Here is a 24377-nt window from a genome sequence, read left to right as displayed (position 1 = left end):
CTACAGTGCAGAATGGAATATACTTAATAGTTAGAAAAATTGTGTTCATTTTCAATGTTAGTCAATTTCTGTCTTACAATTTAGCAAAGAAAGGCAAAAACTTTAGAATTGCTCACTTGCTCTTAATTGCACAAAGCAATATTTTTGTACCAAATTATGTTTTTTAAGTTTTATTTTTAATACTTCTATTTAAAACTAGATTACTTTCTCAGATAATTTATCTATAAAATAATGCTTAATTCTATAGTTTCGACATTTCTTCCCCAGTGTTACATTTGAATAATAAAACTCCCATAAAAGACACAGACTCTTTTTAGTGTTTGAGATATAAAAGTTACATGTTATTTACATGTATCAACTTGACAAGTCAGTAATTTATAAAAACTGTATCATTCCAAACTGTAGTACTCTAGATATTGTTTGTAACAAATTACCTCTAGTACATCCATATGACTGATTACAAAACACCAATTTGTCACTGCATTGTAACTAAAAATCACTGGATAACAACAAGTTGACCTTTTCAATGGCTTTTCTAAAGGGTTTGTGCAAATCTTACATTTTAAGGGAAGCTCCTTCTGTGTGTTATAAAATGTCATCGTAATTTGTCTTCACTGGTGTAGGTACTTTTATTTACTCGGGGGAATTACCTTGCCTCAGAAAGATTTTTGTTTTTGGCATTCTTTATCTCCACCAGAGAATAAGTTTTACAGAATCCCCTTCTAGTAACCATTCTAAACTTCATAAACATAAATTTACAAACACAGATCTCTTGATATTAGATCATTCGTCTATAACTGAGAGAGTTTTAAGAAGTAGTGATACTATGAATAGGGAATGGATGAGTTTTTCTGAAACTGATAATACCCTAACCGTACTTGAATCTTTCTTTTTCTTTCTTTCTTTTTTTTTTTTTTGAGGGGAAGCAGGTATAACCCTTGGTACTAAGGGATTAATCCTGACTTTACACTCTGGGATAATTCCTGGCAAGAATCAGGGGTCCACAAGGGGTGGCTGGGATTGAACCTAGGTCAGACTGTGAAAGGCATATTTCACATCTGCTGTATTATTGCTCCTGACTTCACTTGAAATTTTTAAGAATGCACTTTTGATTTTATTCTCTTCATTCTTTAGTAGTTAATAATAGTCTAAAATAAAAATAACTCTGGTTTCAACAGAAATTTAAATGGATAAAACTTATTTGTGATGTGGCACAAAGTTTTCCTAGCTATGAAGTTAGAAAAAGAGAATCCAGCTGTGTCTATTGACACCTTGCTTGTTTGTTTTCACTTGTGCATGGCCTTGTTGCCTAAACGTCATTTATTTTGTGGTAAAACACTCTTCATGCTGATTCTTACCAGCTCATCCTCCTTTAAAAAGCTATCATCACATGTGATCAAATATCATATTACAGCTGTCATGAACAGTATGCCCACCCAAACAGACTTCTCAAAATACATTTAAACATGATTTTGTGAAAAAATGGAAAATAGCTATTATGTATTTTTACAGATATTGTTAATTAGTTTCATATTAAAAACATCCATCTGGTGCTCATTTTGGCAGCACAGTTAACAGAAAATTGAATTGACAAAGAGAAGATTAGTATTATCTGGCATAAGGAAGGCACAAAAAACCATGAAGTGTTTCATATTAAATTATGTATCAATTTATTAATTTTTAAATTAAGAAAATGGAATATGAAAGATCTACTCCCAAGAAATAATTAAATTTTTAATTTGCCTAAAATATTGGCATCTTTTTCTATGAAGTCCTTTAATGAAATCTCCAGATTATATTTGTATTTATTATCAAATTTTATTGTGTTTAAGAGAAATTATCAGCATTTGAGGGTCAGTCATCCTTATTTTTTAACTCTTTTTTTTTTTTGCTTTTTGGGTCACACCCAGCAATGCTCAGGGGTTACTCCTGGCTCTGCACTCAGGAATTACTCCTGGCAGTGCTTGGGGGACCATATGGGATGCTGGGGATTGAACCCAGGTCGGCCGCGTGCAAGGCAAACGCCCTACCCGCTGTGCTATCGGTCCGGCCCCATTAACTCATATTTTTAAGTTGCAAGCCATGGAATGTTTTGGTTTAGATTATTAGAAAATGCATTTTCCAAAAGGGTGATAGGTCCTTTAAAGAATTGTTAATATTCTGAGAGTATTGGCCAAATAATATTCAGTATTATAGAAAGTTCTAGTTCTGTGAGGGCATCTATCTCTGAAAGTAACATACACCCTTACTTGTAACATTGCCACCATCCTCACTGGATGCAAGGTGCTGTGACAGCAGAGTGCCAACATGTCCTTTGGATGCTGTTTGCTGTTTTCACTGCTGTGGTATCTGGAGGCATGAGCACAGATTACTGTTTATGTTCCACAGAATTGTTGGATCTTGCTGGAAAAATCTTAGATATACACTTACAGTCTAAACTTGAGATAGTTGAGAAAGCCCAATATTAAAACTTTTTTAGTTTCTATTGCTGATAGAAGCTGGTCTTATAAAATTAAACATACAAGTTCACTTTTTTGATACCAATAGCCACATGATTTTTGAAATAGTTCTCTATCTTGAGTTTTCTATTATGAAACTTGGAAATATCAATTTCAGTGTGTGTTTGCATGCATATGTCTTCAGTCAAAAGGGTAGACTACAATCTTTTTCTCAACCTGAATTACATAGTCTCTCTCTCTCACTCTCTCTCTCTCAAATATTTGCAACTCTTCCAGATTAACTATTACTCTTCATGGAATAATTACTTCCATAACAAATGCAAAAACAAAATGTATTAACTCTTTCAAATTTCTTTCCTAAATGTGGTTTGTAGATTCAAATGATTTTGTTCAGCAATTTATTTGAGTTTCTGTTCTGAAAGTTGATACACAAAATTTTCTTGATTCATTTTTTATATTCTTTGTTTAGATTTCTAGATTCAATTTGTAACAAAAATGTCAAATGTCTTAGTGAGAAATTTTATAAAAGATTTCCTTTATGCTCTGCACCTGGACATGGTTCTGGTTCTTGTTCAACTCCAGTCTTCTTCTAGAATTTGGAAAAGCTCCTGTTCAGCTTCAGGTGATACTAAACTGCCGTATAACCTAAGGTCTCAAAAAAATTTCAAAAATGGAATATGAGTTTTAATCAGTATAAATTTTAAAAATAGCTCATGGTTGTCTAAGAGAACTATCATAATCACAAAATTTTACCTTTATTTATTTTTAACTAAAATATTAATTTCCAACTGGAAAAATAAAGAAATTTGTGTGTATATTCACAAAATAATTTCACAGAAATATTTATAAAGGTACAATTTTAACAAAAGTTAGGAACAGATGTTCAATGGTACAATGAATTAATGAAGTTGAGCTAGCAAAATGAACATCAAACAGTAATAAGTATAAATAAATTGTTGCACAGTATCAACATAGATTAACAACATATGTGTTTTTATACAAAGAGGCTAAATATAAGGTATATGCTGGAAGATTTCTTTCTTTTTTTGAATCCAAGAGAAGAAATCTGATTTTTAAAACCAGTAGAGAAAAAAAATCGAGCTTTATAAGTAAAGATGCTGGTTACCTCTGAGTGGGAAATAGTTACTAGAAGGTAAGTTTCTCAAGTGTTGGATAACAATGGGTTGTCCTTTGTCCTCCTGCAGGTTTATTGAGTGACTCCCATAGCAGTGCCACTGAGGCACACCCAATTCCATCAAGCACAAGTAATCCTATATGGCTTTTCTCTTTCCTTTATGTAATTTGTGTGGTTTATTCAGCAATGTCTTTTTTTGTATAGACACAGGAAGAGCAACCATGCTATGCTTTGTAACATGGGAGTAAATTGATTCCGAAATAATATTTACTCCTGGGCATCCATATTTACTTGACTTAAGCCTCAGTTGCCCTTAGTTCCTAGCATGCCAAAAGCAGGATCTTGATGAAGGGATTGGATGGACCCAGGGCAAGCTGTAAGCTACCCTGGCATCAAAAGGAGACAAGCTGAGCACCATAAGTATAATAAGTTAAGAGCATGGTCATGGGACAAACTCTGTCATGAACTCAAAAGAAGAAACTGAATAAGGACCCTACTGGGATTAGGAAAGACTAACTTGGCCTGAGGACTGTAGTTTGATATATATAGTGATATATCCCCAGGATGACCCAACTTTAAGCTTAATATATCTCTTACTGTGTTCATATCAAATGACATTGCTAGAAATATTATAAGAAGAAATATTTAAATATTATAAGAACCAATCAAAATATTATAAGTTTCACTTACTATGATTATTTAAATGGATTACTACTGGAGGGGGCTGGATTGATAGCACAGAGGTAGGGCATTCGCCTTTCACAAGGCTGACCCATTTGATTCCTCCACACATTTCGGAGAACCCAGCAAGCTACCGAGAGTATCACGCCCGCACAGCAGAGCCTGGCAAGCTACCCGTGCGTATTGGATATGCCAAAAAGAGTAACAAGAAGTCTCACAATGAGAGACATTGCTGGTGCCCGCTCGAATAAATAGATGAGCAATGGGATGACAATGACAGCGACAGTGACAGTGACTAGCCGAGGAAGGAATAAATCATTACATCCTGGATGGAATCTCACCCTTGAGTGGATCTCCTAGTAATCTGGAGTGCTGAACCCTCAGATGAGATTTTGTCCTTGAGTTACTCTCCTAGAACTTTCCCTGAAGGAATGACTTTACCTTTGTTGTTATGACAGTGTTTAACATGTTTAACCCCACCTATCTGTACCCTACCCTTCCTGCTTGCTATATAACTATGCTCTAAAGGGAAAAAAGAGACTTTGGGACTTTGAGGATAAGAAAACAAGGACTCTGAGGAGACTATGAGACTCCGACAAGACTAGCAAGGAGATAACGAAGGAGATAATTTAGAGGCCTATGAGGAGACTAAGATGATGTAACTGTGATGCCTGGGACTGCGACCAAAACTATGACTATGATTGCGCCCTAAGGGGAGATACGGGACTATGTTGGGAGGAGAGAGAAATAAACAGACTACCTACAAGCCTGGGGCCCAGTTCCCTAATTTCTCCCTCCCTGGTTCTTCATCTGTCAGTTGCTGTGGGCCCTCCTGGGGAAGCAGCTCTTGGCCACCTAACACTTGAGTTCTGTGCCCCATGCTGCTTCTTTGAAACTCACACTCAAGAGGGTTTTTTGTCATCAACAATTTCTTTATTTATTTTTTTCTTTTTTTGGATCGCACCCGGCAATGTACAGGGGTTACTTTTGGCTCTGCACTCAGGAATTAACCCTAACGGTGCTCAGAGGACCATATGGGATGCTGGGAATCGAACCTGGCTCGGCCACCTGCAAAGCTAACACCCTACCCACTGTACTATTTCTCCAGTCCGGAACAATGTATTTCTTATGTGGTTGCTATCTTCATGAAGATTCACTGTATAAAGTTATAGAGTCAAATCCATGACTGTAATCTAGATATCATAAACATTCAGTGAAATTAGTGCTAATTTAGTTAAATAAACTCTAAACCATTCACATTAACTTAGTGTTGCCTTTGCTCTTAAAGACATGATATTGCTTTGTAGACCAAGGAAGTTTAATATAGATACTTAATACCCTGAACATGATTTCTAAGCTTTGTTTATGTACAATCCACCCAGTTTATTGTTGGTTATTGTCTTAAAACAAACAAACAAAAAACCCTATAAATAAACTAGCTGTGTGTGGTATTATTCTGAAATAAAAGTCCACACTAATCACATTTACCTGACTCCTAAAATGTGAAAAAGATGCTATTGAATAATTATTCAATGTGGAATAGAACCAAATGCATCTCTTTTATTTATTTGCTTATAAGTTATATTGCTATACTTAACATAAATGAGTGAGATAGCACCAATCTATTGAAATACTAATTGCTTATATTTTATTTGAATCTGAACAGATACCAGACTCCGAATAAGTGTGCTTACAATATTGGCACCTACCCAATTATATCTCTACCATACCCCATTGCACTTATTTGACTAACAACCAGTATTTCCATCTTGAATAACACCCCCTTCAGGGACTATTTAATGTCTATTTTGTTCACTGTCTAATCTTTAATGTTGATGAATGGCTAATTATAGGAATCCAGCTAGAGTATATCTTTAAAATACCCCATCTTCCTCACTAATAGTAATAATATGGGGACTAAAAATACTTCAAATAAAATTACGAAGTGAAAAACAGTTATTGAATGGCTGCACTAAAATGAGGAAGGTGAATTACCAAGGCAAATAAACTAGACAAATACAGTGAAATTAACTCCTATACTCAGTAAAAACTTTGATGGTCCCCATAAAGAAAGGAGAGAGAGGTGGCAGTTGTCCTTTCTGTGGTGTCATGGCACTGGATAATTAGGGATAAAATTTGTGAAAATAATATAAATATGAAGGTATAAAACTAGGCCCATTAAGATTAAATACCTCAAGGTTGGCAAAACCCTCCAGGACATTGAAACCAAAAGTATCCTCAAAGCTGACACGCCACTGGCCAAACAAGTGAAAACAGAGATAAATAAATGGGACTATCTCAAACTAAGAAGCTTCTGCACCTCAAAAGAAACAGTGACCAAAATACAAAGACAATCTACAGGATGGGAAAGAATATTTACGCAGTACCCATATTATAAAGGGTTGATAACAAGGATATACAAAGCACTGGTTGAACTCCACAAGAAGAAAACTGCCAACCCCATCAAAAACTGGGGTGATGAAATGAACAGAAACTTTCCCAAAGAAGAAATTCGAATGGCTGAGAGGCACATGAGAAAATGTTCCACATCACTAATCATCAGGGAGATGCAGATCAAAACAACAATGAGATATCATCTCACACCACAGAGACTGGCCCACATCCAAAAAAACAATAGCAACCAGTGTTGGTGTGGATGTGGTGAGAAAGGGACTCTCCTTCCTGCTGGTGGGAATGCCAACTGGTTCATCCCTTTTGGAAAACAATATGGACGATTCTTAAAAAGTTAGAAATTGATCTTCCATTTGACCCAGCAATACCACTCCTGGGAATTTATCCCGGAGAGGCAAAAAGCTATAGTAGAGATGACATCTGCATTTCTATATTCATTGTCACACTGTTTACAATAGCCGCAATATGGAAAAAACCAGAGTGCCCAAAATCAGATGACTAGTTAAAGAAACTCTGGTATATCTATACAATGGAATACTACGTAGCTATCAGAAAACATGAAGTCATGAAATTTGCATATAAGTGGATCAACATGGAAAGTATCATGCTGAGTGAAATGAGTCAGAAAGAAAGAGACAGACATAGAAAGATCGCACTCATATGTGGAATATAAAGTAGCTGTGAGGTACAAGCTTACAATAATGCAATTTCTGGCAGATATTTCTCTGGACTTAGTTACTAAAATACTAAAATACAAAAATCCAAACCCGTGTGGCTGCTAGTGTGGCCTCTCGACTTCATATCTCTTCATTCTCAGCAATGGAAAACAAAATATCAAATGCTTTCTTTTCAACAGGTCGACTTTAGGGGAGAGAAACTCCAAATCAATAATAGTGAGTTTTTTGTTTAAATATTGAATGTAATCAAAGTAAAGTGAAAGTAAAGTAAAATTTAAAATTTACCAGTTACACATGCGGGGTGGGAGGCTGGGGAGGTGGGAGGGGGGAGGTAAACTGTGATTCTTGGTGGTGGAATATGTGCACTGGTGAAGGGATGGTTGTTCGAGCATTGTTTAACTGAGACTTAAACCTGAAAGCTTTGTAACTTTCCACATGGTGATTCAATAAAAGAATAAATTAAAAAAAAAAACAACTAGGCCCATTAAATTTTATAAACTTGGAAAATGATAACAAAAATAAAAACAAAAAATATTTAAAATATTCTTCTGAGGATTAAAGCATATCTATCAACCTCAATACTATTGATTTGAAGGATTCTATTACTAGCAAAGTAGAAACACGAACAAGAAATACTGATACTTATTGAAATTAAGGTAAATATTTCCATGGACTGTAAGAGGATCATGTATAAAAGAACTGATCATCATAAAGTTATATATTGTATATTTTTTAATTCTTTATTTACTTTTCCAAACATCCTTCTTCCTTTCTTAGTCTCTTCTTTCCTTACTTATATTCATGGTACTATGATTGACCATTTATGATGCTTTTCAATAGCTTATTAAAAGGTACAAAAGTAAATGTTTCCAGTGCATTTGAAGAATTAAAAGTTTAATAGAGACTATCAAATATTTATTTTCTTGCCATGTGCAGCAAAATGTTTCACATCTTAGGTGGAATGAGAAGATAACAGAAAAAAATTTAAATTTATTGTTTAATATTATAATTCATTTAATTTAGCTAGAGTATGTGCAAGTATTATTGTTAATTACATGACTTAGTGTACCAAGTTTCTTAGTGACATAATGGAATTTTTCATCCCGTATGAACTAATATTTAGTAGTGAACTAAATTTTATTTTTGAATATTTTATGCCACTAGAAAATTAGAATGGAATCTCTTATTGAAATTGAATTGTTTTTATCTAAATAAATATTAAATGCATATTAAACTTACATGAGTCTTAGAAAACTTCTGAAGATAGATATTCAATATTGTTTGCACAAGTAACCTCTGGCAGGTATTATTCCACAAGGATCTTGAAATTTCTGCTAATAATATTGTCTGAATGTCAAATAAAACTGAGGTGCTTAACTTTCTTATTTGCCATTTACTTACTGGATTGATAAATTCAAAATCTGAATTTGGCTGTTCAACCCTAAGAAGACAAAGTAAACGAAATACAGAGATGTGTCACTAGTTTAAATAAAACATATCTGCCCTTTGAAGGTTCATTTGTCTTCACTAAACATGATAATCTCTTGGGTGGAGAAAGAAATATAAAAACTCATGAATATAGGTGTCTCTCTGAAAAACAGATAAGCAGCTAGTCGAGTAATTTTTAGAGAAGAAATTCAAGTAACACATGAAATTAATCCAAACTTTGTATTTGGTATGACTTTTATCATTAAAATATTAAAAATTATATTCTGGACTTAAAAATATATAAATGAAATATCAGCTTCCAGTTCACTTTTCGATATTATACTGGCAACCCTAAATTGAGATTGTAAGCTTCCATGGTATTTAGATCAATGAAGATTTAACTTGGACAACTTAGTTTAGGAAGTGAATTTCTGAGATTTCAACCAACATATAGTGAGTATATTATTCTAAAAAGATCAGATGTATGTAAAGCTTATATGAGATATGGTGCCTTACATATTTGAATGTCACCTTCTGGTTTGAAGCTTAAAAAAGTGATAGTGTGGTAATAAAAAAGTACAACTTCAAATCATTCCAGATATCATATCAATTATGGTCTCCTGTTATAATACATTTTTGTGAATGAATAATCCATAATGACATAAGTATAGTTTTAATTTTAAATTGAGGTCTCAAGATCTTATCACTTGAAATGTGAATGAAGATTTAACCTGGACTAAATTTTGGATTCAAAGTCTTTGTCACATAGTTCTATTCCTGTTTAAGCTTTGGCACCAGACCTGTTTTTAATTACAGAGTTTTATTCAAGCAAATTTTCTGACTTCATAGTATTTTGGGTAGAGTTATAATCCTTCCTGTGACAGCTTCCATGGCTTCTTCAGGAAATAATACCAATCAATATTTTAACATGACCTTTAACTACTCTGCATGTTTTTGATTACTGCTTATTTGAAACTATATACCATAATAAGGACTTGCACTCATTTTTTTTTCTTAGAAATATTTTAATACTGGTTAGCATACTAAGTATTTTAATACTAGATTTTTATAAGAATAATAGAGATTTGTTTTTTCCTAAGGTAAAAATTTGTTGAACATACAGAGTCTTTGAGGTGGGTTTCTGATTAATTCAATCTTAATTTTAATTCTAATTTTGCTACAAATACTGTCCTGTGGTTTTTCAGAAATAAAATAAATTATAGTTGTGAATTTTGTATTATAAAAACAAGCATTTATGTGCATAGAAGTAAAAATACCTAAATCTTGCTAGACATATTGTTAGAATCGAAGCACTGGGTCTTAATTAATGGTGTATGTGATACAAACCACTTCAAGGTCTAGCCCAATGTTTAGCAAAGCAAACAACACAGCCACTGAAAGATTGCTAGAATGTTTTAAGTAATTCATAGTAGCTTTGAATGAAATTGGGGTGGGGGGACACTTTCTCTTTCTTTTATTTTTTTATTCTTTAATATATATATTAAAAATATTTAGAGGTGTGTGTATATACATATATACATATATGTATATACATACACACACACACACTTCTCAGAGAGCCCAGCAAGCTACTGAGAGTATCCCACACACCCACAAGGACAGAGGCTGGCAAGCTACCCATGGCCTATTCAATATGCCAAAAACAGTAACCATAGGTCTCATTCCCCCCCTGATCCTCAAAGAGTCTCAAGTCATTGAGAAACACGAGTAAGGAAAGGCTGCTAAAATCTCAGGGCTGGGAGGAATAGAGACGTTACTGGTGCCCACTTGAGTAAATCGATGAACAATGGGATGGCAGTGATACAGTGATACGCAGTGAAATTTGATTGCAGCATTCTAATTTACAAAGTTATTCATAGGTGAGTTTTGACATACAACATCACAGTACCAAACCCCCAAACAGTGTAAAAGTGTAAACATTCCTCCATCAATGTTCCCAGGTTCTCTATCATATTCCCTACTACTCTAACCTGCCCTCTTGACAGGCAGCTTTCTAAAGAACTTTTGATCACTATGCCTTTATATGTAACTTCAAGTTAGATAGTGATATGTCTCCTAGTTTCTTGTTTTTCAGTATGGTTGTGGCTATGTGGGATCTTTTTGATTCTACACAAACATTCTTCCATTATCACAACATCATCATTGTCATCATCATCATCATCATCATCATCATCATCATCATCACTATCACTAAGCTAGCATTTAGTTATTAGGTTTCTTTAGATATGGAGAAATAAATCCAGAAAATATAAGATATGACTAAAACTAATTTTCCTCTGGCTTTTCCTTTGTGCTTTCCTTTCTTGGACTTCATGGACATCGAGCAATGTGCCTGATTTCATTATTCTGAAGAAAATTCCTTCTCTCATGGGATTGTTTCCCCTGTAGTTCTAATGAAAACTTTAATATTGCTACAAAGATTTTGTTATCCTAAGATTTTGAAACCTACATACTGAAGCTCTGATTATTGAGATTTCTCCTCTTTTTCTTTTTTCTCAAATTGAATCTCATGGCCTACATACTTAAACATAATTCAAGGCTAATTATTTTCTCAAATGGCCCATGTTTGAATTATGAGGAGAGTTGTAGGAGGCCCAGTGATTCAAATTATCATTCCGTTTTTCTGATGCAACAATTAGCTATTGGTTATGCCTATTGTTTTTGCTTTTTTAGGTGTCAATATCTGATCAATGAAGACTCTAAGAGTTGATAAGTTTGGATCTCCAAATGAGCACTGTGAAAGTTGCCAAGCATGTGTTAGTTCAGTCAGAGAGAAGGGCAGTAGATAGGTGGAAGTCTTAATCTTTAGGTGATGAAGAAGATTTCTCATGTTGAGTAACTTGAATATCTATGAGAATTTCTTTCAGAATTTTTGATTGAAGGTTTTGATATATCCTTTCTCTAATTTTTCGAAAAGTTCTTACTCAAAATTTCATTGATATATTGATCTGTTATCAGAATATCTTTAATTACTGTCAATAGGCATCCTCATCACTGTATCACTGTCATCCTGTTGCTCATCAATTTGCTTGAGTGGGCACCAGTAACGTCTCCATTGTTGATTTATTGTTATTGTTTTTGGCATATCAAATAAACCATGGATAGCTTGGCAGGCTCTGCTGTGCGGGTAGGATACTCTCAGTAGCTTGCTGGGCTCTCGAAGAAAGACAGAGGCGTAGAACCCAGGTCGGCCGCGTGGAAGGCAAATGCCCTACCCGCTGTGCTATCGTTGAAGTCCTCATACAAAGTATATTATTTCAAACTTATTTCTTCCAAATTATTAATTAGATATCCTTGATGACTGTAGTGGACTAACAATATTCCTTCCTAAAATACTTAAAACAGAGTGAGATATTGAGATAAAGGGCAAGCAATTGGTGCTTATTTCCTTCATCATTATTCTATACCACGCATAAATAATTCTTTTTCCCAGGTAACAAATAGTTCAAGAATTTATTGCTGTGTTACATCACATTAAAAAATGGCAGAAGAAATATATCAGTTATTCAGTTCAAATCACCTTAACTTTCCTTTAATTTCCCCTATAATTGCCAGCGGGGTGGGAGAGACAAAACTGTTGAGAGGGTGTTTGTTCTGCAACCGTATGACACTGGTGTGATCCTTGGCATCCCATACAGTCCCGTGATCACTGCCAGGTGTAATTTTTGAGTCAGAATTAGGAGTAATCTCTAACCATTGCTAGGTGTGGCCCCCAAATAAGAAAACTTTCAAATGCATTCATAAAAACACCTAACTGCCACCTAGAAATGAACATGAATAAAACTATTTAAATGTCCCAAATGTCCTTATGGAGTATTTTGTAGAAATTTCAGATGATTTTCAAGTCCCATGTTCCTGACTTCCTCAGGAACATGGCAGAGGGGGTGGGATTGATAGGGGTCTGACAGATAAAGAATATCATCAATGTTTAGAACAACAAGCTAATAGTAGACAAATAAATTTTTATGAAGATGTAGAAATTTTTTCTTAATTGCGTACCAGATCTTGGATTTAAACACCATTAAAATAAACTTAGTTTAAACACACTAAAGGAAAAAGTCTAATCCAAATTATTATGGACATGGATATACATTTACATTTTGTGTTCAATAACTATTTAATGAAAAGTCCAGATTTGCAGTTAAGGCTCTAAAATTGAACTGAAATATTGCCAGTCTTCACAATTTATAATGTAATTACTTATAACTAAAGGAATATATGCTAGTATATAAGTTGCAACAAAAGAAATACACTCTTCTGATTCCTGGAATTATTCATTTATTTAAGCTTTAAAGATTTTGCTGCCTTTCAAAAATAGATAAATAAACCTACATGAAATTTAAGATAACTATTTTATAATATTCACTGTATCATTGTATCACTGTCATCCTGTTGTTCATTGATTTACTTGAGCAGGCAGCAGTAAGGTCTCTGTTCCTCTCAGCCCTGAGATTTTAGCAGCTCTCCTTGCTCGTCTTTTCCAATGATTGGAGGCTCTTTCAAGGGAATGAGCCCCATTGTTACTGTTTTTGGCATATCGAATATGCCATGGGTAGCTTGCCAGGGTCTCAGAGAGGTATGTATATATGTTACTGTATTTGGGATATGAATAGGCCACAGAGAACTTTCCAGGCCCTCCCATGTGGGCAATAAACTCTCGGTAGCTTGCCAGGTTCTCCAAGAGGGAGATAAAAATTTTTAAAAAATCTATTTTTAAATGACCCCTAAATTCAGTTATGTGGTTATCCTCACTTGTTTTTAAGTATTTCCATCTTAAATCTCTTTGAATATTTTCATAAATAATGGGGATAGGAGGCTTTCTATTATATGCTTCATACACAATTTGAAAGGAAATTCCTATCTATTACAGCAATATGCTTTCTATCACTGCTATCTGCATAAGAAGTCATGAAGAAACAGTATCTAAAATGACTATTAGCACATGCAGTGTTAAGACTCCTCTTGGAACTGCAACTCTAAGTTGAATTGTGCATATTAAGCAAAGTAAAAGAACATCAATTCTTTTATTTAAAACATTTTAAAACGCGTGAGGAAATTTGTGTTCCTTAATTCTGAACCAGCCTTTAGGACTAGCAAGAAATGAACTGGTATACTACTCAAAAATAAATAAATGAATGAACTAAGTGGTTTTTCTTCTGACAAATTCTAAGGTCCAAAACAGTTCCGGGTATACCAGAAACCAAGATGAGTTAAAATAAACTGAAAATGGAAACACAGATGAACTAAAGAGACAAGTAGAAGATGCTCAGTGTAGAGAGAGAAAAAACAAACAAAACAGATTCAGTTGCCAGGAAGCAATCAATTTCTGTTTTATAAAGTTTAGCGTCTAGGAGAGTAATTAGCATCAAGGCCAGATCGATTTTTCTAGACACAGTATTTTATTAGATTGCTACATGACAGCAATCTAATTAAAACTGATTAATCTAATTAGAATCCCATTTATAACAAGAAAGATAATGACAGATGTATCACTACATTTACAATACTTTGGCTCATCAAATGTTCTAGTACTCAGGCATCAGGCAGTTGCAGAAATAGTTGTTTTTTGTCTATTTATTTTATTAATTTAAAGTTTTAAAAAGGGAGAGAACAAACATAGCGGGGGTAGGGGGATAGTGATGAATGACAGGAAAAACCATAAGAAATAGATAATGAGGACTGGCAATGTCCAGTTAAAATAGACTAAGCACTGGAGAATATTGTTTGTTTTATTTTAGTGGTCACACAGGGTCGTGCTCAGGATTAGTCCTCGCTCTGCTAGTAGAAATTAGCTATGCAACATATACATTTTAGCCACAAGTATATATAGTGGCTAGAGGCATTCTAAACTTATAATGTTTATATACTGAACATTTATATACTGAATTCAATATTTATTTACCTTTAACACACTTCAGATGTATTGTCACTCTAATAGTAATTAGGTACTCTGCATTCATTCAAAAGGTCTGTGCTTCTGTTAGAGTAGCACTTAGAATCTGTGATATGGTACTGAAAGATTCTCCTTTGACCTATGAGGCATTTATAAAGTTTAAGAGGAAAAATAAGAAAAATAGATTTAACCCAACAAAAGTGTTTACTATAGTTAAGAAAAAAAGGTTGAAGAGAATGTTAATGGCTTGAAAAACTGGGTGAACGATATTGTGTATTCATAAGAAAAAGTAGAAATAAGTTGAGAATCTTATGAATTAATTCCCTATTGCATATCTTCAATGTGAGATATTTGTCAAGTTGTCAAGTTTGTTACCTAACTTGACAAATATGGAGGTTAGTGAAGAAGTCATGATTGAAAGGTTACACTGGAAATTGTTAGAACACAAATATAATTTATGGCTCTGGGACTCTATAATATACCAAGAAAAAGTCATAGAGGACCAGTACTGATTTAGAGCCAAAAATTGAAATTTGAGGAGAAGACATGATATTGAGAAAGAGAGAGTAGGTAAAGAAATAATAAAATGTACTGAGTGGTTTTTAATGAATTAAAAATAAAATTAAAGCTGCCCCAAAAGGGCCTATTTAACTTCATTGAAAGCATATGAGGGGTAAAAGGATTAAGAAAACATAATGTTTTGATACACCCTTATATCAAAAATCTAAATTATTGTTCTACTCTCATTAGAGTAATTTTCATCATAATAATATAAGTCAATTTTAATCTTCAAAATTCCGGGACTCTAAAACTTGCTCATTTTAATTTATTGTGAAGTCAGTAACTTTATTTAAATATTTATTAGCTTCTTAAAATCCTTTCTTTGTTATTTTTTAATTTTTAAATTCTTTTTATTATTATTTATTTTTTTTGTATTTTGAGCCATACCTAGTAGTGATCAGAGCTTACTCCTCCCTCTGAACTCTGGGATAACTCCCGGAAAGGCTTCAGGATCATATATTATCATCATCATCATCATCATCATCATCTCCTTGATGGTCAATTTTCTCGAGTGGTCTCAGTAACACCTCCATTTGTCCTAGCCCTGAGATTTTAAAAGCCTCTCTTTTCTAGTCCTTCTCAGCAGTGCCACATTGGAGGCTCTTTCAGGGTCAGGGAAATGAGACCCATCATTGTTACTGATTTTGGCATATGAATACACCACAGAGAAATTGCCAGGCTCTCCTATGTGGGCAGGAAACTCTCTGTAGCTTGCCAGATTCTCTGAGAGGGAAAACTAGGCTATAAGATGTTGTGCAGCCACTTTGCCGCTTCCAGGAGCTTGGTTTTATAGTCTATGGATGTTGGCCATTGATGGGATTACAGGAAACTAGGGAGTGGGGGCAGTTTCTGGGTGTGACCACCTAGCTACTGGGAAATGGGGGATCTGGGTGGATGAGGTCCAGTCCCTATCCAAGCAGGCTTGGATATCTCATCCTCAGGTCCCACACACCTGGATTCCTCTGCCAGTTCCTTCATTCGGTGTTGGGAATTGAACTTGGTTGTGCTTTGTGAAGTACAAGCATCCTACCTGCTATATTATCTTTCTGGTTCATCTCTTCATTATCTGACAGACAATCATATCCTATAAGATAAGCAAAGGTGTGCAAGGGGAAGTAAACATTTGAAAACTTGACAAAGAAGAGCAATTGAATTTGGTTATCATCTATAGTTTTAATAGGTTACTTTGAGAGAGGAAGTCACTGTGGTATAAGAAATAATGGTGCATTGCTAATGTGAATTTAAAGTGACCTTTAATCCAAGAATCTTCTTGAAAAGTGTCTCTTACTACAGGTTTTGGAAACAAATAGTTTGTCTTTCTCAGAAGCCCATATATATAATTTTCTGAATGTAAATTTGATTTCACTGAAAAATATTGGACTTGTAAACTTTTTAAACAAAATTGAAATATTTGGATATCTTAAAGTTGTATATTTCATTGTTTTATTTATCTCTAAAAGTTGCTAATTCTCTATAACCTCACTGTGACTCACTAATTAAAAAATAAGTAAATTTAAATTAAAAAAATGCAAAAGGAAAAAAAAAGTTGCTAATTCTCAGAAATTATTCAGTCACCAATGGTAGTTCGACCCAGGCTAGACCCAGTGGCTAGTTAAAAAATATCTGATAGTACCAGGGTAACTACAGAGACAACAAAAAGTTTCTCATTTCTGTGGCACCATTACACTAATTACTAGCATCATACCAAAAGGTATTCCTCAAAGGAATTTTGGAATTTATTTTAAGGTATTCCTCAAAACTTATGAAAGGATAGTACATTTTTGACTTCTTGAAGTAGATTTACAGGATGAGAAGGTGGAGATTTATTATTTTATGTGCAGATGTATATAAAATGATAAGAAATTCCTATTTCTCCCTCTGCCTTTGACCACAAAAAAAAGACATTTCTGAAAAGAAATTATTTTTCTTAGATATCTCATAAATGGGCTGAAGCGATAGCACAGCTGTAGGGCATTCACCTTTCACAAGGCCGACCCATTTTCGATTCCTCTGCCCCTCTCAGAGAGCCCAGCAAGCTACTGAGAGTATCACGCCAGCATGGCAGTGCCTGGCAAGCTACCCGTAGCGTATTGGAAATGCCAAAAACAGTAACAATAAGTCTCACAATGAGAGATGATACTGGTGTCTGCTCCAGCAAATCGATGAGCAATGGGATCACATAAATAGCTTCTTTATAGAATGTCCTCCAAATATTAAGTAGACATTGACAGAGCAAAAATTACAGCATTATTTTTTTATGCTTGAAAGAACTAAGGTTTATAAATTATTTATTATACAAGATCTACACAACTCTTAATTATATCCACATTAAAATATGATTTGCAAAACTGATAGAAAACTTTAAAATATATAGAACTGAATTTTGAATAATTGCTATTGCAATTATTATTACTTGGTCTGCGAGGTGAAAATTAGTTGTATCAATTGACAAAAATGTATAAAACAACCTACAGAGAAAATAAACTGATGGACAAGAACTAAATAAACTTTTGGATCTGGAGGAAGAGGAATATACAGTGTTATGGCTAATGTTTCTCCATTATCGTTCACAATTGTTGGAAGCTATACAAAGGGTATAAAGTTAGAAAATAGTCTAATAAAGTTATGCAAAAATATGAAAAATATAAACCAATAATTTGAGTATTCTAAGCTTTAAAGGTATAAAAATTTTTCAGTTCCTCAATGAACATGAGATAAAGAAAGAAGGCTGATTTATAAGAATGAAGGTTTAAGAATATTTTAGCATTATAACAGGTGAATACACTGTCTCAGATTTAAGAGAAAATTCAGAATGTGAATGAGTGAACTTTTTCATTAGTTAAAATGTGGTACACATGAGAGATTACATACCATTTAAAAACAGAGCTTCTGGGGCTGGAGCAATAGCACAAGGGGTAGGGCGTTTGCCTTGCACGTGGCTGACCCGGGTTCGATTCCCAGAATCCCATATGGTCCCCTGAGCACGGCCAGGGGTAATTTCTGAGTGCAGAGCTGGGAGTGACCCCTGAGCATCGCTGGGTATGACTCAAAAAGAAAAAAAGAAACAAAAAACAGAGCTTCCATGTGCAAGATACATAAAATTTTTTTTCAAATGAAAAATGAAAGTGAAACAGGAATTAAACTACTGAAAATCTAATACAGTGTCCTTAGAGAAAATTGGATCTAGATATTGGAATATGCAATCATTTGTAATCAAACAGATTAATTGTCCACTAAATGTTTTGAGATAATCTACAAAAGAAAGTTTAAATGAGAAGTAATTATCAATTGTATAGCTAAAGTAAACTAGTTGGTACTAAATGACATTGATGAGAACATTTCAGAAACTAAGAAATACAAATCTCTCCAAGCCCCAGTTTTTATGTAACAAAGGAGGAAAATAACAAAGGAAAAAATTCTCATGAACCACAGATCCAGGAAATGGACTTCTGAATGAAATTTGTTACGAACAGAGAAAGGCATAACGAAGGAATAGTCTGCATCTGACACTGAAAGCATATTGAAAACTTTAAGTTGCTGCAAATCTGCCCTTTATACATCTCTGTCAGAATGGTAGAGCTCATTTCAACAATCCTTTCTATTCTTATGAATCATATGTTGGTGTACATATTGTGTGCCAGTTATATATAAAGAGCAACTACATCTGAAACTGATGTAGAGAATATCACAAAAACCAAACAGTCCTTGACTTTTACTTTAATGTTACAAAGATATGAACTTATTTTTTATTGAATCACCATGAGATATAGTTACAAAGCTTTCATGATTGAGTTTGTCATATAATGATTGAACACCCAGCCCTCCACCAATGCTCATTTTTCAATACCACTGTCTCCAGTATCCCTCTTGCCACCCCCACCTAGTCACTTTCCTTCTTATTTTCTCTCTCTACTTTTGGGCATCACAGTTTGGAATATAGATACTGAGAGGCCATCATATCTTAGTCTGCTTTCAGAACACCTCCCATCCTGAGTGATCCCCCAATCATCATTGACTTAGTGGTCCATTCTCCATCCCAACTGCCTTCTCCCCAAGCACACTATGCAGGCTACCAAACTGTGGTGTGATCCTCCTGACTCTTGCCTCTACTGTCCTTGGGTGTTAGTAAAGAGACAAAATTTTAAGGAATTAAAAGTAATGGCTTTAAGAATATTGCATCATTAGTACTGACTGCAATGATTATTTTCCTTTTATACAAAAGATATAGATATACTTCCCTACCTAATAGTAGTTAAGTGTATCCATGTAATTTCACTTCTTTGGCTGATAAATATCAGCAAAACTTCCATGCCTAATTTTTGAAAGAAAAAAGATTTATGAACTATTGATATGCTTTTACATTTTCTCCCCCTGCCATGCTACTGACTGAGTTTATATCGCTGAAGGGATATAAATACAAACTGTTTCACAAAAGACAACTGTCTGCAAAAAAACTGCTTGAAAAACAGTGGCTCTTGTAAAATAATAAATAAGTTTAATTGTGTCAACATATGCAATTTTGAGTCATTTTGTTACAAATGACCAAATTAAATAATATACTGCTCATGGGATTTTGATCCTGAAGCAAGCTCAAATGCTGAGTTGATTTAATTTCCTAATTTCCCTGATTGTGTCAGATATTGTAGTTCCTCTACACATTCAGAGTTAACCTAACACTATGTGTTCAAGCTCTTCTAGTAATTTTTAAGTACTGACACTTTATTAAATCCTTTAAAAAATGCCAATATGTATATTAAATAGTTCAGTTCAAAAATTTGGACCTTGGCTAATGTGTTCATCAAGATATTGCATAGAGTCTGTTCTTGGTAGATAATCTAATAAATTGGTATATAAAGAAAAAATTATAAAATACATTAGTAGGCTTATAAAAATGGAATGGAATATATAATGCAAACTTGAACCAATGTCCAGAATGACATACTTAGGGATTTTAAATTGTTCCAGTATGAACCAAGGTTGATAAGGTATATTAATTTAAGATAACTATGGTGGCTACAGATATAATTCTGGTATTTCTTTGGAATGAAAGTTGATACTTAATAATGATGGAAGAACAACTTCTAAAACTTTTAAAAATTGTTGTAAAGCTCTATCAAGTACATGAATTTCTGTTGAAGGAAGTAATGAAGGATTTCATTCATTAAATTGGTAAAGGATAATACTGATAGTTTGCTGTATTTGAAAACAGGTACATAAGGAATGGGGGGAATCATACTTATTGTAAACTTTCATTTTTAATATCTATTAAGTTAATAAGCATATTATGTACATAGGTATAAAAGTCCACATACATGTAATCATGTTTCCTAAAATGATTTTTATTGATGACATAAAATCATATGTGTCTTGGGACATCTTTGGTCTTAGATAACTCTACAAGATATATAGAGTCTTGGATAATTTCACTGCTAATGAGGATTGACTAGGATAATTAATTTAGTGCTATTATAAGATATTTTATTACTAATATTGTATGGATAATTAAAATATATTGGAAAGAGAAACATGAATTACTTAAATAATAAACTCATGTTAACTCTAATAAAATGTCAGAATTATACAATATGTATTGAACATATATCTTCTAAGGAAGACACAAATAAAAAACAGGAAAAGTGCTAAAATTATTCCGGTAGAATTAAAACTTGACTTGATTTTTAGGTGAAAATTACTTGATAATATCATTGCACTCTAAGTACACTTACTTATTATAGAAAAATATTGTAAGTATTTGTCTATAATAAAAATACATGTCAGAAAATACTGATTCTGAGAAAGCAATTTATTTATGATTATCATGAGACAATAAAAATTTTAGTATTTTTAAGCAGTTTCTTGCTCAACAATTGTGAAAAAATAAATAACACTGAAACCAAAGCAATTTCCAACATTTTAGGAAGAAAATAATAAATGTGGATGATGATATCAACAGGATGCCACCTAGCCAGTTTGAGAACACAGACCATAAAGTGTGTAATTCTCCCTTAGGTATTGTAAATTGACCACATAACATCAAGAGTTACACTTGTAAGAAAAATGAGTAACACACTCAGGCCAATAGCTCAGAAGAAAAACCATAAAACGAGGCAAAAATACATTATTTGAGATTTATAATACTGCTGAATAGAGTTTTATTTTGAAATTCCACACTTGTTTTCCAAAAGTCTTTTATTGAAAGTCTGGTTTGTGCATACTAAATTTCAATAATGAATATTTAAAAATATTTCAGTATTTCTCACACACTGACCTCTCTATATTTTAAGTTTTATAATAGTTAAGCTTTCCTGAAGCATAACAAAAAATCTCTTGCATATATATTAGTAAATAAAGATAGATTACAGAGAGAGGTAATTTATATAGTCATACATAAACATATATATAATTGATAGGTTTATGGATTATGGAACAAGGGACTTAGTTTACGATATTAACTCTTACAAATAAAGGGCTCATAAGACCTAAAACCCAAAGAAGAGACATACACTGAAAATAATCTGGAGTCAAAAATCTCCTCTTACCTAAGCTCTTTAATAATTTTTGTCTAATATATTCAACTGACTGGATGAGATATATCCATATTTTGATAGTAATATACTATAGTCAAATTCTATCAATTTAAATATCATTATGATACTTAATGTGTGTCTCTCCTTGGGTTTTAGAATCTATAAGCCCTTTATTTGTAAGAGTTACTACCATAAACTCAGTCCCTTGTTCCATAATCCATAAATCTATCATTATCTATCTTTTTATGGATGACTAAATGACAAAATATTATGCAAAAATATCAAGTGTTCACCTAAGTGTTCAAGTACCATGGTTTAGTGTTTATTCACACAACTTTAGATGTCATAAGTTGTAATGAAGTCTAGAACATTTCTTACATTTTTTCTTTTCTAAAATACTTTAAAAATCATTTTATTGAATCACTATGAGCAAAAAAGTTATAGTTATTCATGATTAACTTTAAGGTGTATAATATTCTAACACCAATCCCTTCACCAGTGTCCACTTCAGTCCACCAGTGTTCCCAGATTCCCTCCTGACTCCTATTAACAGGCAGTTTTTTTCTTTTTCTTTTTCTTTCCTTACAAGACATGGTGGTGTCTTAACAATACTGTTTCTGATACATCACTTTACCTCTTTCAGCACCCAAACATAATCTAGGATTATCATTTCTTTAATGATTCTTTCCCTTAACTCTTTCTCAAACCTACAGTGGCAAACTTCTTCTTAAGAACTAGTTATGCTTTTCATTTTTACTGCCACCCCTTGCCATGCATTATTCCCCTACTATGTTTCTTTATATCCTGCATATGAGTGAAATAATTCTGCGTCTGTCCCTTTCCCTCTGTCTCATTTTTCTCAGAATAATATTCTCTGGATCCATTCATGTGTCAGAAAATTGCATGACTTCTCTTATTATGGCCAAGTAGTATTCCATTGTGCACCATAGCTTCTTCATATAGTTATCTGTTTTTTATGGCACATGGGTTGCTTCCAGATTTTGACTATTGTGAACAGTGCTGCAATGAACATAGGAGTGCAAATGACTTTTTATTGTGTTTTTGAGTCCATGGGCTACATTACTAGAAATAGAATTGCTGGATAATATAGAGACTCAATTTCAAGTACTTTGAGGAATATTTGAGTTGTCTTTCAAAAAGGCTGAACCAATAATCTTCTTTTCCATGATCATTGATAAGGGTCCCTTCCACAACATCAACACCAACCCTGGTTGTGCTGTCCTTTTTTGATAAGCATTCATCAAAAAGTGTGTTTTTCCAAATAATTTTGAATTTTCCTGATGATTAGTGATATATAGCATATCCCTATTACTTTTGGCCATTTCGGCTTCTTATTTTTCAAAATTTCTGTTCATCTTTTTTCTCCATTCCTTTAGGTGGTTGCATGTCTTTTTCTTTTAAAATTCTATCAATGCTTTATATATCTTAAACGTTCCTAAACGTTAACCCTTTATTGGATGAGTGGTGGGCAAAAAACTGATCCCAATATGGGAGTCTTCTTTGTATTCTGGTCTTTGTTTCTTTTCAGTTGTAAAAGCTTGTCAATTTAATGACATCTCATTTGTTTATCTTTTCCTCCACTTGCATGGGTAGAAACATTTCATCCTTTAAGATTCTTCTAGCTTCAGTATCAAAGAGCAATCTTTCGAAGTTTTCCTTCATGTACCTTCTGAATTCAGACCAGATATCAGGATTTTTCATCTATTTTGATATAACTTTGTACATGACTTTAGAAAGAGATTTATTTTCATCATGTGACAAAACAATTTTTCCAGCAACACTTGTTGAAGAGGCTTCCCTTGCTCAACTTTATATTTTTGCTCCTTTAATGAAGATTAATTAACCATCCATGAGTCAATTAATCTCAACAACCTCATATATGTCTTTGGATATTCATTTATGTTTTTTGACATAGGGACCTGTCTTTACTCTAGTACTATGCTGTTTAAATTACTAATGTTGTGGAGTGCAGTTTGAAGTTAGGGAAAGTGATGCTTCCCATATTGGATTTTTGTTTCTTTTTAAAATTTTATTGAATCACCGTAAGATAGTTACAAGCTTTCACATTTGGATTACAATCTCACAATGATCAAACACCCATCCCTCCAACCAGTGCACATTCCCCACTACCAATATCCCGGGTACACCCCCCCTTTCCACTCTTCCCCTGCCTCTATGGCAGACAATATTCCCCGTATTCTCTCTCTACTTTTGGGCATTATAGCTTGCAACACAGACACTGAGAGGTCATCATGTTTGGTCCATTATCTACTTTCGGCAAGCATCTCCCATCCCAACTGGTTCTCCAGCCATTATTTTCTTAGTGATCCCTTCTCTATTCCATCAGTTTTCTCCCCTTCACTCATGAAGCAGTCTTCCAGCTATGGGGCAATCCCTCTGGCCCTTGTATCTACTGTCCTTGGGTGTCAGCCTCATGTGATGTTATTTTATACTCCACAAATGAGTGCAGTCCCTCTATATCGGACCCTCTCTTTCTGACTCATTTCACTTAGCATGATATTCTCCATGTTTATCCATTTATAAGCAAATTTCATAGCTTCA

At 33.8% G+C, this 24377-nt stretch overlaps 1 non-coding gene across 1 annotated transcript; it reads left to right on the top strand.

Annotated features, from left to right (window-relative positions):
- Positions 1–1550: 1550 nt before the first annotated feature.
- Positions 1551–1658, top strand: LOC129402917 (U6 spliceosomal RNA). The gene has a single exon (XR_008628936.1). It is a non-coding gene; the product is annotated as a U6 spliceosomal RNA (small nuclear RNA).
- Positions 1659–24377: the final 22719 nt, after the last annotated feature.

This window comes from Sorex araneus, chromosome 2, assembly GCF_027595985.1.
Source record: "Sorex araneus isolate mSorAra2 chromosome 2, mSorAra2.pri, whole genome shotgun sequence".
Taxonomy (NCBI): Eukaryota; Metazoa; Chordata; class Mammalia; order Eulipotyphla; family Soricidae; genus Sorex; species Sorex araneus.
Note: the sequence above shows the minus strand (reverse complement) of the source record. Positions and strands in the feature narration are given on the sequence as shown.